This window comes from Rhinolophus sinicus, chromosome 18 (genome assembly GCF_057876585.1).
Source record: "Rhinolophus sinicus isolate RSI-liver-muscle chromosome 18, RSI-T2T, whole genome shotgun sequence".
Classification (NCBI taxonomy): Eukaryota; Metazoa; Chordata; class Mammalia; order Chiroptera; family Rhinolophidae; genus Rhinolophus; species Rhinolophus sinicus.
In genome coordinates this window covers 43541222-43560472 of record NC_142518.1, presented here as the reverse complement: position 1 = coordinate 43560472, position 19251 = coordinate 43541222, and the positions used below count along the sequence as shown (strand labels likewise).

Here is a 19251-nt window from a genome sequence, read left to right as displayed (position 1 = left end):
CATATTTTATTGAATTATTTCTAGAATAATTATTTATAGAATAATTTATTTGTAGAATCTATTATTTATAGAAAAATAATAAATGACATAGAAGCATTTACGCTGTAAAGAGAAGAGTGCATTTTAAAGTAGTTTCTTTTAAAAACCTGTGGGAACAGAGTGGTATGAGGGATTTAAACCCCGCCGTACGCAACGTGTTAATCTCCAGAAATTCTATTTGGTTCTTTTTTAAAATTTCAATCTCTTTCGTAAAATGCTCATGTTATTCTTTGATTGCGTTTCTGAGTTCATTTAACTGCCTTTCTGTGTTTTCTTGCATCTCATTGAGTGTTTTCAAAACTGCAATCTTGAATTCTCTGTCATTTAAGTCACATATTTTCGTAAGTGTAAGTTCCTTTTCTGGAGACTTTTCGCTTTCTTTCTGAGTTGTCTTGTTGCTTTGGTTATTCATGGCAAGTACTGATTTATTATTTCGCTTCCTAGACAGCTACAGGAGTGGCTTCTGCAACAGGTTGATAGGAAGAGTCTTTCTTTTGTTTTTCACGACTTGTTGGTAGAATGTTTTATTTTCTCTCCGACTGCAGCCTTTTTGTCTCTCTCACACTGTAGTGCTATGTTTTCTCTGCACTATTCCAGCTTCTCACACAATGGGGCGATTTCCTGGGGGACGGGCTTCTCCTCTGTTAATAGTTCGCCTGGGTTACAGGGCGCAGTGTCCGTGTGAGTATGCTGAGAGCTTTTGAAGTTCCAAAGCTCTTCCTGCACCAGAATCAGAGCACATATGTTTCATCAGTTCTGTTTACTCCTGCAGGGATCCACCCAGAGAGATGGGGCCAGGGGCGGGGTGAGTTGTGAGAGGTGTCCCAGAGCAATGGCAGCGACCACCACCACAGCCGGTCGTGCTTCCACAGCTCCCTCCCCTTTTCCAGAACTAGTTGGGCTGTGTATCTGTGTCTGCGGTCCACAGTTCTCAGAACAGCAAATATTCTGTTCTTTTGGTCTGATACTGCTACTGTTCTGCTTCTAGCACCGGGCAGGTGGGGTCGGGGCGAGCTCTGGGAGGGCAGGGAGTGGGCAGCTTGTCTCAGTGCCTTAGCCTTCTGTTCTCAGCTCAGCAGTGAGGGCTTAAATCACTGTTTTCAGCCTTCTTCCCTCAGTCTTTTCTCCGAGGTCTCTGCCATTAGCGTTGGGTTCAGCCATTTTATATGCTGTTCCTTCAGCCCTGTGGGCCATAAGAGGAGCCCTAGCAGTCCGAGTTCTTCCCTCTCCCACACCTTCGGTAGTTCCAGGATGCAGCAAGCTCGGAGCACTTAACTAGGTCTGCGTCCTGCGCCCGCGTGACTCCGCCTCCGCACTTCTCCCTTCCCTCCTCTCCCTGTGGAGCGATTCTCCCACCTTTACGTGAATTCTGTAGTGGGCCTCTTCATCTTGCCTATGTGCTGTGCAGGGAGTCATTTGTGGAGTTATAGTTGTTTGATTAGTTGTAAATTCCAGGGTAGATTTACAGAGGCTCACCTCACGCCGCCATTTTGATGTTAGCTATGTATATAAAGATTTTGTTGGGAAAGGGGACCAGGGCTTTACTGGGGAACAGTGTGTACTTCCAGGCTTTTTTCCAAGTCAAGTTGTCCTTTCAATCTTACTTGTGGAGGGTGCCGTTCAGCTTCAAATTGTTGTCCTTTCTGTCTTAGTTGTGGAGGGCGCAGCTCCGCTCCAAGTCCAGTTGTCTTTTTCTAGTTGCAGGGGGCACAGCACAGCATCCCTCGCGGGAGTCGGATCGGCAACCTTGTGGTTGTGAAGATGGCTTCCAACCAACTGAGCCATCCAGGAGCTCAGCGACAGCTCAGCCCAAGGTGTCGTGTTCAATTTTAGTTGCATGGGGCGCTGCCCACCATCCCTTGAGGGACTCGAGGAATCAAACTGGCAACCTGTGGTTGAGAGCCCGTGCTCCAACCAACTGAGCAATCCGGGAGGCAGCTCAGCGCAAGGTGTGGTGTTCAATCTTAGTTGCAGGGGGCGCTGCCCACCATCCCTTGTGGGACTCGAAGAGTTGAATCAACAACCTTGTATATGAGAGCCCACTGGCCCACCTGGGAATTGAACCCTCAGCCTTCGGAGTTATGAGCATGGAGCCCTAACCGCCTGAGCCACTGGGCCGGCCCAATGTTATGTATATTTTTAATAAAAATATCTAAAAACAAAAAACCACATTGAGGTACTACTACATACCTAATAGAATGACTAAAATTAAAAAAAAACAAAAAACAAAAAACCTGACCATAAAAAATGTTAGCAAGAATGTAGAGAAAATAGAACTTATACATACACTGCTGATGAGAATGTAAATTGTTGCAACTAGTTTGGAACACAATTTGGCAGCTCTTTGAAAAGTTAAATGTAGAACTACCATAGGAACCAAGCATTACACTCATAGTTATTTAACTAAAAGAAATGATAGCACATGTCCATACACATATTTGTATACAATACAGCACCTTTTTAAATAAAACTGGAAATAACCTAAAGGCTCATCAACAGGTAAACGAATAAACAAATGGTAGTATATACATACAGTGGAATACTTCTCAGAACTAAAAGAGTACTAGGGGTCAGAAAAGCTGTATTCCAGTGCAGTTTCATAACATGGAATAAGTCCCATAACATTTCAAGACCTCAGTTTCCTAATTTAGGTAATAAGTAAATAATATTTACCTTGTTTGTTTAATATGTTGGTTCTGAAACTCAAATGAGGTAAATATATGGAATTGCTTGGTAAACTATATTTGTATGACTTTTTATTGGCATTTTAATTTCTTTTTCTGATTGAATGCATGAAAATACATTTTCTGAAATCTGATTTTTTTCTGTTAATGTTTTCTCATATTAAAGAAGACTGTAGCCTGAGAGCTCCTTTAAGTCGTAAATAATAGTTGATACATTTGGACATTCTTAGAATGTTGATTCGTGTTTGATAAGAGGTGGCAAGAATATCATCATAACTGTTTACTTTTTAGCACACCAACAATATTTATGCTCTGTTTTTGAATTCTATTTCTTGGCTTCTGGACTCCAATAAGAGATTTGGGGCACAAAAATATCCAGTCCATCTGTTACTCTTAAATGGCTAAACTCAGAGTCTTAAGATTGGAACATATCTTTATTATGAGAAAATATTATTAGTATTTACACATGTAAATTGTGATCCAAGATTGTACAGACTTCTTCTGTTTGGTTTAGTGACCTTCTTAAAGCAATATTTGTATAAGAACATAAAACAAAACTATACAAAGGTAATGCCACCAAAGAAAATATGCAAAACTAAGTCAATCATTGAACTAGTGCACAGCATTAGACTACTTAACAGTCACAATTTGGATCTGTTTGGCTTTTATTGGTTTAACTTATACTAATGATTTACTACATATGAATTGTCTACTGTAGTGATATATTCCTTGTTACATTTAGAAGTTATATACATACATATGCAAAGGAAAGGGTATTTTTCCCATCGGGGGAAATGATTTCTGATTTATCAGCTGTACAAAGGGGAATGATTCTTCTTTCCAACTGGGAAATAGGAAACAAAGTTTATAGATTTGGTTTCTTCTTCTAATAGAGATTTGTTTCTTCCTTGGGATGGTCATCTGTCCTGATAGGTAGCCCTTTAATTTGCTCATGAAATTTAGAAAATTCTTGGGATCCTGTTGTTTATGTATTTATTCTTTGTTATTTCTAGATCATGTTTATTTTAATTTGCTTCTCTCTCTCTCTCTCTCTTTCTCTCTCTCTCTCTCTCTCTCTTTCTTTCTCTCTCCCTCCCCCCACCCCCGTCCAGTCAGACCATTGTAGATTAGATTTCTCGAAAGTCAGTGAAGACTGATACACTTTCTTAACCCTGTTCACTACCTTCTGTACTCTAGCAAGATTTCACTTTAAGGGGGGGGGCACATAGTCAATAGTTACCAACTGTGCTTCTTCTAATCCCTCTATAAGGAAGTAGCCTAAATAGCCAAGTTACAAGATACTACTGCTTCTTTTAAGGACCAGGAGTTTCATAGGTGGCACTTGGAAAGAGAGATAATGACCACCTATCTCCCTCATCCTGGGCACACAGGAAGGTAGGTGAATAGCAGCTCCTCCAAGACATACATTCCCATTTGCAGCATTGTGTGAATAACTTTATCTGCTGCTTCAAAACATTGCTTCTTATCCTGCTTGTTTATGACAATCTACTCAAGGAAATAGCTGCTATTCAGTGATCAAGACAAGAAGGAAAAACTTGGAAGGTCAGGAAAATTCCTCGTTCCTTTTGGATCTTATAAGCTATTTAGCATATATTTGTGGAACATCTGCTAGTGTGAAGCTTAGCACCGGGGTCTTAGGGATGAACAAGACTCACCCTGTCCTAAGAAGCTTAGTTTAGCAGAATGAAAACTATTGAGGACATTCTTCACAGTCTCTTAGACTTCAGAGTCAGATTGTAAGTCTTGGCTGCCCACAATTGTAGAATTATTGCATCTATAAATCACTAAAACTGTAGAATGAGAAGATGTGGGTAAATAAGGTTGATCCTTTTTTCACGGTAACTGTGGCAACAAGGAGCTACAACTAACAACATAGTTGCTGATATGGCCAGCTCAGATGCCAGTGCCTCATGGGAATATATTAACTACAGATTGGTGATGCCAGCTTGAGCTAACCCTAATATTCTGATAAAATATACATAGGGTATCAACTCCAGAACAGCATCTCACTCTTGAACTTGTTTGACATCTAATAGAGGGTCATAGGTGTATTTGCATAAAACTGTATACCATTTTCTGGAAATTTACATGTCTAAATGAACTATGAAATATATTCTCTAATGATTTCAGGTTAAATATTATTGTCAGTTTTTCCTGCCTTAACTTTTAACTGATTTTTTTCACCTATCCAGTATCATTGACTCAGATGTTCTACTCATACAGTAACCAAATTTTCAAGACTTTCTTAATTTCAAACATTCTCTCCTATTGTCTCTCCAAATCATCAGTGTCCCAGAAGTTCCATTTATTTTTTCAATATTAGAGTTACATCTACTGGATTGTATCTGGCACCAAAAAGTGACACAAAAACCTCATTTGTCAGATCTTATGGCCTAATTTGGAGTTTGGAAAATATAGTCACCACACCACTAAAAATAATATTCAGGGAATGGGACAATACCCAAAGCTAGGAAATGGGAGTAATCATAAGGACCTCCACAAACCTTTGTTAGGCCATAGTTTGCTCCTGGACCATGATTTAGTGTCCTAACTTCTAGATGAGAAACATGTTTGAACCCTTAAAATTAGAAAACACTAATTGGTTATTAGTGTAATGATTTAGCATTTTAAAAATTAGTTTCAGGTGTACAAAACAATGCAATAGTTAGACATTTATACACCTCACAAAGTGATAACCCCCTCCCCCAATCTGCTACCCTCTAACGTTGTATATAACTGTTACAATTCCATTGACTCTATTCCCTGTGCTGTACTCCACTGATCCCGTGACTATATATATATATATATATATAGAGAGAGAGAGAGATAGATAGATAGATAGATAGATAGATAGATAGATAGATAGATGTATAGATGTATATATGTATGTATATATATTTATATGTATATATAAAATTATAGCTGACATTCAATATTATTCAGCTTCAGCTTCAGGTGTACAGTGCAAGGTGAGGGGATTAGAAGGCACAAATTGGTAATCACAATATTTCCATGGGGATAGGAAAGACAGTTTGGGGAATATAATCAATAATGTTGTAAAGATTTTGTAGGGTGTCAGATGGGCGCTTGTCTTATTAGGGAGACCACTTCATGGATGGTGTAGATGCCTGCTCACTGACCATGATTTAGCATTTTGGAATCATTAAAATTTTCCAAAAAATTTGAAAATTTGAAAATCACTAAATTTTCCAAAAGAATGATTCATTCATTTATTTTGGAGTGCCATAAAAGGAAGTGGGTAAAAGTTTCAAAGCTAGTCTTGTTCAATTTTTTTTCTTGTTTCTGTCAACTTTGTAAACTGCATGTGTGACATTTTAGTTAATTGGACCATGAAGGAACTAAAGGACAGAAAAGTCTCCTCAAGGTGTAAATTTGATATATTTCAAATCATTAGGAAATTAATGTTTATTCTGAATTGTGATACTTTAAGATTATGATCTTATTTTGTTTTGCATAGAAGATCAACAAGAGGAAATATTAGTAACTAATCTGAAAATTTTACATAGGATCTATCTGGAAACATTGTGCTACTCAATGAAAACTCTAGATTAAGTAGTTCTTAAATTCACTGTTCGTCTGTATTTTTCTTCTTTAAAAATTGTATATGTGCGTGTGCACACATGTGCACACGCACATAATTCAACTACTATTCTTTTAGACTGAGTTTTATCCACAGTTATGAGATAAATTCTCTTAGGCGTGTGCGAGATTCTGAGTGTCAGGAAACGAGTATATAGAAAACTATAAGAATGCTATACCTCAAATTACAACAATTATTGAAAAGAACTGTCAACCTTTGAGATCCAAAACTCTGCTGCCCTGACTATAGTATGAAGTTTTAAATGGGTAAAATGTGTTTCAGAGGAAGGTTTGCCTTCTGCTCATACAACTTTATTGGAATTTCCCTTTCCCAAGGCTTTGGACTCTTTTGAACATTGCTGCCTCAGCAACAGAGAATAAAAGGCACGATGTGATGGATAAGCCACACAAATGAGAAATACAGATGTGGAGTACAGGCCTCAAAAAGAATTGAGCTTGCTGAGGATCTGTGCCAGAAGTTGGAAATGTCTGAGATGTTAAGAGGTGGGTACTTTGGTGGTTATTGTTATTAAAGGATGAGTGTGTGTGTGTGTGTGTGTGTGTGTGTGTGTGTAGACTATAGTGAGAAGATTATCATGATTTGTATAATATAAAAAGCTGAGGCTACTTTTATGAGAAAATTAAGCTTTCTTTCAGAAAAGTTATCAAAGCAGTGGTGAAAATCTGAAGTACACAGCTAATAAGATTATCTTCTTAGGTTGAAAAATACGTAGGCTTTTGTAACAGGAAACCAGCCTAGGAGGGAGTGAGAGAAAAGGAACTGTTCTTTATTGAGCTTTACTAATCAAATACCAGCTGCTTTACATGTGTTATCCTGTTTAATCCTCATAACAATCCTATGAGGTACATACTACTGTGTTTCCCTGAAAATAAGACCTAGCCAGACAATCAGCTCTAATGCGTCTTTTGGAGCAAAAATTAATATAAGACCTAGTCTTATATTATAGTAAAATAAGACCCGGTATTTATTATATTATATTATATTATATTATATTATATTATATTATATTAATTATATTAATTATATTATATTATATTATATTATATTATATTATATTATATTATATTATATTATATTATATTTTACCCAGTCTTATAGTAAAATGAGACTAGGTCTTATATTAATTTTTGCTCCAAAAGACTCATTAGAGCTGATTGTCCAGCTATGTCTTATTTTGGGAGAAACACAGTGTTATCTCCATGTTACACAGAGGAAACAATCTTGAGCGGGTTACTTTACTTTCCTAAGTTCATGTAGTTATTAAGTTTGGAGTTTTGTTTTAGATATAGGTCTCTCAGAACTCTAACACTGTACATAGAGAGTACTAAATATCTAAGAGAAAACTGACTATATCATTTCATGGTTTTCTTATGAAGAATTGTACCTCTACTTCATTTTAGTTTTCTCAGGAAAGTTTTTTCACACAGTATTCAGAAAATGCTTCAGCAACCACAATATATTCAACTGAGGAAAAAATCAGCACTGGAGATAGAAGCAACCATTCTCAAGTAATGAAATAGATGTGGCTCTGACTTTTTATTATTTTTTCCTTCTTCGTTTTCCCACATATTATATAAATGTAAACCAAATTTTCCAGAGCATTTATACCCTTTGTAAGTGTATAAAGGAAGCCTTCCATTTTGATATATGTTGAATTTATTTAGCTAAAGCAGCAATGCAATGTTCATGTCAACTGATTCTAAACTCATGTCTCATACTTTTGGACATTTGATCAGTCTAAGGAATTTAAGCCTCTTTTATTTTTTATAATTTAGAAACATTTAGATAGTTTCAAAGGTGGAAATATTAGTCAATTCTTATGAAGTTACAGCCTTAGAACTTATTCTGGATGGCATTTATTAACTTTTAATTACATCTTTACTAATATTTTTCAGAGTTCAGTAAGTGTGCCAAAATTATAGGCAACTTTGCTATAGCAGCAAGATCTCGTGATTTGAAATCAGAGAATCTGAATTGAAATGTCAGCTCTGCCTCTTATTTACTATGCAAATTTGGGTAATTAATCTCTCTGATCCTCAGTTTTCTCATATGTAATATGAGGATAATAATCCCTGCCTCATGTAGTTGCTGTGAGAATAACTTGAGATAATAAATGTGAATGTACTTTGTAGACAGTAAAATTCTATCACTATGTAAGGGGAAAGAGAATCAAATGAACAGTAAGGGAATACCTACCACTGTGATAATTAGTTGATAATTTATTTTCTCTTTGTTGCTCCCAACAAGAATAAGTCCTGCATATTTCTGAGAAAGACAAGCATGCCCCACACTAGGTCACATTTCCCAACTCTCCTATGTATTGCCCCAGTAGTCATGTAGTAGTTGACAAGATACTGGCAGGAAGGTAAAAATGTATGGAAGAACTACCTCCTAGTTTATTCTCTTCATGTAAAGTGATCTTTCATAAAGGAGAAGCCTGCTTAACAATACATATCAATATCTTGGTTCAGGGCAATTAAAGGAACTTTTGGGATAGACAGTAGTTTCATAACAAAACCCAAAAGGACCATTGAGATGAGACATTGTTGTAGAGTAGGAAATGCACTGGCCTGGAAGAAAGGATATCAGAGAGCCAATCCTGGTTTCGTCACTAATTGCATAATCTAAAAGCAAGTCCCTTTTCCTTCTTGGCTTCTATGCAATTATGTGGGGTAGACTAGATTATCTCCAAGGTCTATTTCAGCACTGACAATCTGTGATCCTATTTTTAATCATAATAAGAATATTCAAGTTGTATAGATTTTAGGATACCATTTTACACCTCAAAAAGAAGAAGGAAAAATTACTCAAATTGTTTCTACATTGTGTCATAATAAACATTCATTTACGTTAATAGCTGTATTGGGGTATAATTAACATAATTTTTTACATTTTTAAAGTATTTTAAGATCTAGCATCTCCTTTGAGTCTCAAAATAATGGTATTTCTTCACTTATTCTTACATAATAAATTAAGAAACTGAGACTCAAAGAATTTATAATACATTCAGTTTTGTAATCAGTTAAGAAACTGAGGTTGAAAAATTTACAGAGTCACATACTGTGTTTCCCCCAAAATGAGACCAGATCTTATATTAATTCTTGCTCCACAAGCTGCATTAGGGCTCATGTTCAGGGGAAGTCATCCTGAAAAATCATGCTAGGGCTTATTTTCTGGCTAGGTCTTATTTTTCAGGGAAACATGGTAGTTAGCACATGATAGAGACAGAAATCCAACTCTGGTCTGTCTGTCTCTAAGCCCAATGTTTTCCCACTACACCAACCTACCTAGGTGATTTTATCTAGGCTTAGAATAAGTGGAATTCTTCTAGAAAATGAATTTTTAAAAAAACTTACTGTTTTTTCATATATTGAAAGTAAAGAATAAGGATGATTTTTATATTCCTTAAAAATTCTTCACATTTGAAACTGAAGCTGCTAACCACATTGAAACAATTGTACAAATAAAATGTAAATGAATCTTTCAGAGCCCTATGGATTATGAAAGGTTAAAGAAATAGTATTTGTAACATATTTTAATATCATTGGAAGAATATGACTATTTAAATATAACATTTAGAGCAATCACCCTCAGACATGCAATAGAAAGGGAAAGAATAAAGGAAATATAAAGGTATATAAGAAGATGTGCATTTATCTAAGGATCATCTATCACATTCACTGTGTTAGTATAGACTTTTGTGTCAACTGCTATATTCCCTACTTTTCCTTTCCCATGCTTTTTCAATCAATGTCCCAATAAATATAATTCTAGGCTTTAATGAGTTTACAGTGAGTAATCTCTGTCAATGGGTGTAGTGGCTGCTTGTTATTTGTGTCATACCAACAAAAAAGCAACCAATGGAGACTTTGCATTTAAAAGTCATTATTAGTAATGATTTCAGAAAATGTGTCTTTTCTGTGGAGTTTATGCATTAAAATTAAAGAAACCCTATCTCTGATGAATAAATGGTTTGTGAATGTGGAAGGCATTAACTTGCTAATTAGCATGTTAAAGTTGTAATCAGATCCAGCAAAAGAGATTTAGGTATATTGGAGACAAAGACTCTGGAAGATAAGTCTATATGCATTCTGAAGAAGCCTACTGTTCCAAAAACATGAATTCCAAGCCTTTACAGTCCATGGAAAAGTAGGTATCAAATATTTACTATGAAATCAAGTCTGTTGAGGAGGTGACAGAGCTTTAAGATATGAACACTACCCTCCTGGGGCTTACATCCTAATGGTGGACATTGAAAGATACCTTACATCCGTTATCTTACTTGATAAACAAAACTAGCTTGTGAGGTAAGGAATTCAGGTTCAGAAAACTTAGGTAACGTGCCCAAAGTCACACAGTAGTATATGGCAAGGTCAGGATTCAAACCCATTAATTACAAAATCTACACATTTCTTTGTACAACACATGGGACAAGATAGACAAAGGAAAAGTAACACTTTAGCAGTAAAATACACAGGACATACTTGTCATGTGGGGTGTCCTGTGTGGTCTCTGGTCCCGCTCACCATATAAGAATGCAGAATATAACAAAATTGACAAACCCTTAGCTAGACTCACTAAGATTAAAAGAGAGAAGACACTAATTAACAAAATCAGAAACGAAAAAGGGGAAGTTATCACGGACACCACAGAAATACAAAGGATCATCCAAGAATAGTATGAAGGACTATATGCTACCAAATTCAATAACCTAGAAGAAATGGACAAGTTCTTAGAAACATATAGCCTTCCTAGGCTGAACCACAAAGAACTGGAAAATCTAAACAGACCGATCACCAGTAACGAAATTGAATCAGTCATCCAAAACCTTCCCAAAAGCAAAAGTCCGGGACCAGATGGCTTCACTAGTGAATTCTACCAAACCTTCAAAGAGGATCTAATACCAATCCTACTGAAACTCTTCCAAAAAATTGAAGAAGAGACAGTCTCCCTAACTCATTTTATGAGGCCAACATTACCCTGATACCAAAACCTGGTAAGGACAGCACAAAACAAGAAAACTACAGACCAATATCTCTAATGAATACCGATGCAAAAATCCTAAATAAAATTCTAGCAAATCGAATACAACAATGCATTAAAAAGATTATTCATCACGACCAAGTGGGGTTCATCCCCGGGGCATAAGGATGGTTCAACATACGCAAATCCATCAATGTGATACATCACATAAAGAAAATAAGGGACAAAAATCATATGATTATATCAATTGATGCAGAAAAAGCATTTGACAAGATACAACATCTATTTATGATTAAAACACTTAATAAAATAGGTATAGAAGGAAAATACCTGGACATAATAAAGGCCATATATGACAAGCCCTCTGCTAATCTCATAATTAATGGTGAAAAACTGAAGCCATTTGCTCTATGTTCAGGAACAGGACAGGGCTGTCCCCTATCACCTCTGCTTTTCAACATACTGTTGGAAGTCCTTGCCAGAGCAATCAGGCAACAGAAAGAAATAAAAGGCATCCAAATTGGGAATGAAGAAGTTAAATTATCACTCTTTGCAGATGACATGATGCTATATATAGAAAACCCTAAAGACTCCACCAAAAAGCTACTAGAAACAATCAACGAATACAGTAAAGTTGCTGGCTACAAAATCAACGCACAAAAGTCCATTGCCTTCCTATATACTAACAATGAAATCTCAGAAAAAGAAATACAAAAAACAATTCCTTTTGCAATTGCAGCAAAAAGAATAAACTACCTAGGAATAAACTTAACCAAGGATGTGAAATACCTATATGCTGAAAACTATAAGACATTTTTGAAAGAAATTGAAGAAGACACAAAGAAATGGAAAGATATTCCATGCTCATGGATTGGAAGAATGAACATAGTTAAAATGGCCATATTACCCAAAGCAATATACAGATTCAATGCAATCCCCATCAAAATCCCAATGGCATATTTTAAAGAAATAGAACAAAAAATCATCAGATTTGTTTGGAACCACAAAAGACCCCGAATAGCCAAAAGCAATCTTAAGAAAAAAGAACAATAATGGAGGTATCACACTTCCTGACTTTGGCTTGTACTGCAGGACTACAATAATCAAAACAGCATGGTATTGGAAGAAAAACAGACACATAGACCAATGGAACAGAATTGAGAACCCAGAAATAAAACCACATAAATATGGACAGATTATTTTTTACAAGAAGCTAAAAACATACAGTGGAGGAAAGACAGCCTCTTCAATAAATGGTGCTGGGAGAATTAGATAACCACGTGCAAAAGAATGAAACTGGACTGCTATCTGTCACCATGTGCCCAAATTAATTCAAAATGGATCAAAGACTTAAGCATAAGACCTGACACAATAAACTGCATGGCAGAAAACATAGGTACTAAACTTATGGACCTTGGGTTCAAAGAGCGTTTTATGAATTTGACTCCAAAGTCAATGGAAGTAAAAGCAAAAATAAACGAATGGGACTATATGAAGCTTAAAAGCTTCTGCACAGCAAAAGAAACCATCAACAAAATGAAGAGTCCACCACCTGAATGGGAGAATATTTTTGCAAACAGTGCCTCCAATAAGGGGGTAATATCCAGAATATACAAGGAACTCATGCAAGTCAACAACAAAAAAACAAACAACCCAATTGAAAAATGGGCGGAGGACCTGAAGAGACATTTCTCCAAAGAGGACATACAAATGGCAAATAGACATATGAAAAAATGCTCAACATCACTAATCATCAGAGAAATACAAATAAAAACCACAATTAGATATCACTTCACCCCAGTCAGAATGGCTATCATCAACAAGACAAATAATAACAAGTGTTGGAGAGGCTGTGGAGAAAAAGGAACCCTCATACACTGTTGGTGGGAATGCAGACTGGTGCAGCCGTTATGGAAGGCAATGTGGAGGTTCCTCAAAAAATTACGAATAGAATTGCCATATGACCCAGCAATCCCTCTCCTGGGTATCTATCTAAAAAATCTGAAAACATTTATACATAAAGACACATGTGCTCCAATGTTCACTGCAGCTTTGTTTACAGTGGCCAAGACATGGAAACAACCAAAATGTCCTTCGATAGATGAATGGATAAAGAAGTTGTGGTATATATACACAATGGAATACTATTCGGCGGTAAGAAAAGATGATGTAGGAACATTTGTGACAACATGGATGGATCTTGAGAGTATAATGCTGAGTGAAATAAGTCAGACAGAAGAAGCAGAGAACCATATGATTTCACTGATATGTGGTATATAAACTAAAACAACAAAAGAACAAGACAAACCAATGAGAAACAAAAATTCATAGACACAGACAATTGTTTAGTGGTTACCAGAGGGTAAGCGGGGTGGGGGGTGGGAGATGAGGGTAAGTGGGATCAAATATATGGTGATAGAAGGAGAACTGACTCTGGGTGGTGAACACAGAATGGGATTTATAGATGATGTAATGCAGAATTGTACACCTGAAATCTATGTAATTTTACGAACAGTTGTCATCCCAATAAATAAAAAAATAAAAACAAACAAACAAAAACAATGTAGGATATGGTGAGGCCAAAAGGGAACACCAACAGAGCCATATGTGGGGGAGTTATTCTACTATAGTCTTGCTGGCGGCTGGGTTGGAGACACAGGAAGCAGGAATGTCAGGCAGGGTGTTGGGTGTGGTCTCTATTTCCGCTCTCCACATAAGAATGCAGGACATGATGAGGCCAAAAGGAACACCCACAGAGCCATAGATAGGGGAATCACACCACTATAGTCTCGCTGGCAGCTGGGTTGGAGACACAGGAAGCAGGAGCCACACTATCTGCATCCTGCCGTCCACTTCTGTGCAACCCACACTCCGCTGTGCTAACTGCAGTCCGTGCTTGCCAGCCACCATCTTCTTGGTAGCCCCCATTTTCTGCTAGCATAGCCACAGCAGTTATATTAGTGGCCAATGGCTCACTGATTACAGCTGACTGCCAACTAGCCACAGGTGATGGCCATCCAATCACAGTTGAGCCAGCACCTTTCCACGTGAGGGTGAGAGCCTGGAAACTGGACTCCTGGCTCTGTCCCCACAAGGAGCTACACTGTCCGCAGCCTGCTCCCCTCCGCTTCTCTGCAAACCAACCCCACTTGCTAACTGCAATCTTTGCTTGCTAGCTCAGCCATGGCAGTTATATCAGTGGCTAATGGCTAACTGGTTACAGCTGATGGCCATCTACTACCTGAGCCAGCAACTTTCCACATGAGGACGAGAGCCTGGACACTGCTCTCTGGGACTCTGTCCCCAAAATAGCATAAGTTCAAGAAGAATTCAGAGAGGGGTGACCTGAATCCAATATAGATCTTAATCAGTCCATGTTTTCCTCATGAAGGATATAATACCTAAAGTCAGTCTTGTAGATTGTCTAATTAAAGAAAAAGGGGGGTAATGAATAACCTTCTCTCTGAGTCTTTCTTCATTTTTAAAACAGAGATGATGTCATTACCCTCACAGTACCATTGCTAGGATTGAGTAAGATCACATGTGTAAAAGCACTTAGTAAATTAAAAAGTATTAAACAATGTAAACTATTATTACTTGCTAAAGTATAAAAGTGTGATGCATATGATGTGTGTGGTCATGTGGGGCGGCCTGCGGGGTCTCAGCTCCCACTCCCCACACAAGAACGCAGGATGTAGCTAGGCCAAAAAGGAACATCCATGGAGCCACAGGTAGGGGAGTCATACCACCACAGTCTCACTGGAGGCTGGACTCACACGACATGCGACCTGCTGTCTGCTTTTCTGCCTGCCAACCAACAGACTCCACAGTGCAGCTGCGGCAATTATATCAGGGACCAATTACCTAACCGGCTACAGCTGACAGCCAACTAGCCACACCCGACGGCCATCTACTACCCGAGCCAGCACCTTTCCACGTGAGGCCGAGAACCTGGAAACTGCTCTCTGGGACTCTGTCCCCACAGTGTACAAAAAGCTGACTCTGAGGATATTGTTTTAAGGATGGATGGCTCTCCCATTAACAACTTGGAGGATTATAATATCTCTGAATAGGGAGGAAACCTCAAAGGTCATCTGAACTAACCCCCATCTGGTGCTAGTTAAAAAGGAACCTGGGGGTCATAGGAATGGCGGCACCTGGGTGCACTTTTTGAGTTCTCCTCCAGATCTTATCACAAACGGGACATCTATAACCCATCAAAGGACTCTCTGCTCATCACACAGAACAGCTAAGAGACTCGTGGAAGGGTTACTTAAAGGTGGGCAAATTGGGCGAGCAGGGGAAGAGGGAAGGGAGCAAAGTGGATACCCAGCCCACATCTGTGGCGGTGGAGACACGTCCCACATCTGTGGCTGTGGGGACGCGGCCCGCATCTGCGGATGTGGAAACGCGGTCCGCACCTGTGGCTGGGGAAACGCGGTTGGCATCCGGAGCTGCAGAGATCCAGGGGATCCCAGGACGGAACAGAGAATACAAAAGCCAGGAGGTGGGATCTTTCCCTGCGTCCCACCAAGGGGGCAGCATATCCAGCATTTGAGGCAATAACCACAGTGAGACCTTCAGTTGGGCCCTAGGCCAGACAAAGGACACAAATTCCATACCAGGGCCCCTTCCCTCACCCTTCCAATCCTACCCCCAGCCTTCCAGAGACTTAAACTGGCCCCTGAACTGAGGAGTAGTGTCAGATTACAGAGGAGCCTTAGTGCTCAGGCTCTGGGAAGACTGGTGTGCAGCTTTGACCCAGGGAAGAGGCTGGGAAGAGTGTGATTTTTGCTGGGCTAGGTGAGAAGAGACTCCTCCACCCTCAACCACCACCTTTTCTGGCCTGTGGGAAGAGTGTGACATGGCTGGGCTGGGATAGAGAAAAACCCTCCATCCCCAGCCCCCACCCTGTCTGGCCTGCCTAGTGCGGGGCAATTACAACTGCAGAGGCACTCCCAGGGATCAGTAGTAAGCAGCAGATGCACCTCTGGGCTTTCAGCAGCTAAGAAATCTCCCGCCTGCCACACACACACACACACACACACACACACACACACACACACAGAAGAAGTGTCCTAAGACTCAGGACAACTGGACACAGGGCTGGTGGTGCTACTCTCAGTACGCATATGTGCAGGAAAGAGCAGAAACTGTGCTGACTTTGTAGAAACTACCATCCAGACCACTCAGCCCCATGCATCTAAATCTGCAGTTCCAACGTCACTCTGGGCACCAGGTAACCGTCTCTGCCTGCACAATACGCAGAGGACTCTTTTGTACAGCAGAGGACAACCTGGAGATTACTTGGTGGGCTTAAGGCAAGACTGGCACTGCTTTTTGTTTTGTTTTGTTTTGTCTTTATATCTTTCATATCTTTACCTGTGTTGAGTGGGGGTTGTCGGTTGTTTTTACATGTGAAGGTATTTGATTTTTTCTTTGTTGTTGTTGTTTTGCTTGGTGATTTGCTTTGTTCTGAAATTGCCCTACCAGGGCCCAGCTAAAGAGGCACAAGATTCAACATACCCAGAGGCCAACTCCAGACCAAACCACAGTACTACTGGGTTTGACCTACAAGTGACACACCAGAGGGAATTCTCTACAGGCACAAGAACCCATAGAGGCCAAACCACATTTAAGTGGTCAACCCTCATGCAGCAGAACACCCTGCGGTGGACAGAGCCAAGTCTCACAACTAGTCAGCCTAGGAGTTAACCCCATCTACTCACAAGCGAAAAGGAATTACAGATCTTCTTTAACAGGACAGTATACACAACACAAGAGTCACCTTTGGAGCACACGCAGAGGAGAAAAACCAAGTAGTGCAAGTGAAATATAAAGGACACATATTACATAAGATAACCCAGCAAGAACTAAGAACTCTTGGGGATCTACCTAATACATCAAAGCAAACACAGGGAGTCAGCCTGAATGGGGAAATGAAACATGTCCCAAATAAAGGAACAGAAGAAACCTTGACAAATGGAACCAATTGAAACAGGTAATCAACCTATCAGAGACAGAGTTCAGAACACTGATGATAAGAATGTTTAAGGAGCTTAGAGATGACATAAAGAAGGATATAGAAATCATAACAAACAACCAGTTAGAAATAAAGAGCACAATTCCCGAAATAAAGAACTCACTTGAAGGAATTAACAGCAGGTTAGATGAAGCAGAGGATCGAATCAGCGACTTAGAAGACAAGTTAGCAGAGATCACCCAAAGAGAACAACAGAAAGAAAAAAGAATAAAAAACAATGAAGATGGTTTAAGAGACCTCTGGGATGACATCAAGCGCAACAACATGTGCATCATAGGAATACCAGAAGGTGAAGAGAGGAAGCAAGGGATTGAGAACATATTTGAAGTAATAATGCCCCAAAACTTCCCTAACCTGGTAAAGGAAACCAACATACGAGCCCAGGAAGTACAGAGAGTTCCAACCAGGATAAACGCAAACAGGCCCACACCAAGACACCTTATAGTTAAAATGGCCAAGGTGAAAGACAAAGAGAGAATCCTAAAAGCAGCAAGAGAAAGACAGAGGGTTACATACAAGGAACTCCCATACGACTATCAAATGACTTTTCTACAGAAACATTGAAGGCTAGGAGGGAGTGGCAGGAGATACTCAAAGTGATGGAAAACAAAGGCCTACAACCTAGATTGCTTTATCCAGCAAGGCTATCATTTAAAGTTGATGGAGAGATAAAGAACTTCCCAAAAAAGAATAAGCTAAAGGAATTTATTACCACCAAGCCAGCATTGCAAGAAATACAAAAAGGACTTCTGCAAATAGAAGAAAGATGAAAACAATCTAACCACAAATTTAAAAATGGCAATAACTATGTACCTATCAATAATCATTTTAAATGTAAACAGATTAAATGCTCCAATCAAGAGACATAGGGTGGCTGAGTGGATAAGAAAGCAAGACCCTTGTATATGCTTTATACAAGAGACTCACCTCAGATCAAAAGACACACAAAGGCTGAAAGTTAAGGGTTGAAGTAAGATATTTCATGCAAATGGAAATGAGAAAAAATCTGAAGTTGCAATACTTATATCTGACAAACTAGACTTTAAAATGAAGAACATATTAAAAGACAAAGATGGGCAATGTATAATAATAAAGGGATCGATCTAACAAGAGGACATAACCCTAGTAAACATCTATGGACCCAACATAGGAGCACCGAAATATATAAAACATATTGACTGACATAAAGACAGAGATCAACAGTAACACTATCATAGTAGGGGACTTCAACACACCTCTGACAACAATGGACAGGTCTTCCAGGTAGATAATCAATATGGAAACAACAGCCTTAAATGACACATTGGACTACTTGGATTTAATCGATATTTTTAGAACATTTCACCCAAAATCTGCAGAATACACGTTCTTCTCAAGTGCACATGGAACATTTTCCAAAATAGACCATATGTTAGGCCACAAAACAAGTCTTGATAAATTTAAGAAAATTGAAATCATACCTATTGTCCTCTCTGACCACAGTGCTATGAATTTAGAAATGAACTACAGGAAATAAACTGGAAGACACACCAATTCATGGAGGCTGAATAACACGTTACTAAATAATGAATGGGTCAATCATGATATCAAGGAAGAAATCAAAAGATATCTCGAGAAAAACGAAAATGAAAACACGACGACCCAAAATCTATGGGATGCCGCGAAAGCAGTCCTAAGAGGGAAATTCATAGCATTGCAGGCCTACTTAAAGAAACAAGAAATATCACTAATCAACAGTTTACCTTCACACTTAAGGGATGTGGAAAAAGAACATCAAAATAAGCCCAAAGGGAGTACAAGGAAGGAGAGAATAAAGGTCAGAGCGGAAATAAATGAAACAGAAACCAGAAAAGCAATAC

General features: G+C 38.7%; 1 protein-coding gene across 2 annotated transcripts in view; it reads left to right on the top strand.

Moving 5' to 3' along the window:
- ZC3H12B (zinc finger CCCH-type containing 12B) overlaps window positions 1-19251 on the top strand; it is a 194537-nt gene that overhangs the window by 64685 nt on the left and 110601 nt on the right. The window contains exon 2 of one of the 2 annotated variants that reach the window (XM_074323581.2): window positions 6681-6848. The exons of the other annotated variant lie outside the window; for it this stretch is intronic. The gene's annotated coding sequence lies outside the window, so the exon portion shown is untranslated. The remainder of the gene's footprint in view (window positions 1-6680; window positions 6849-19251) is intronic. 2 annotated transcript variants of the gene reach the window in all.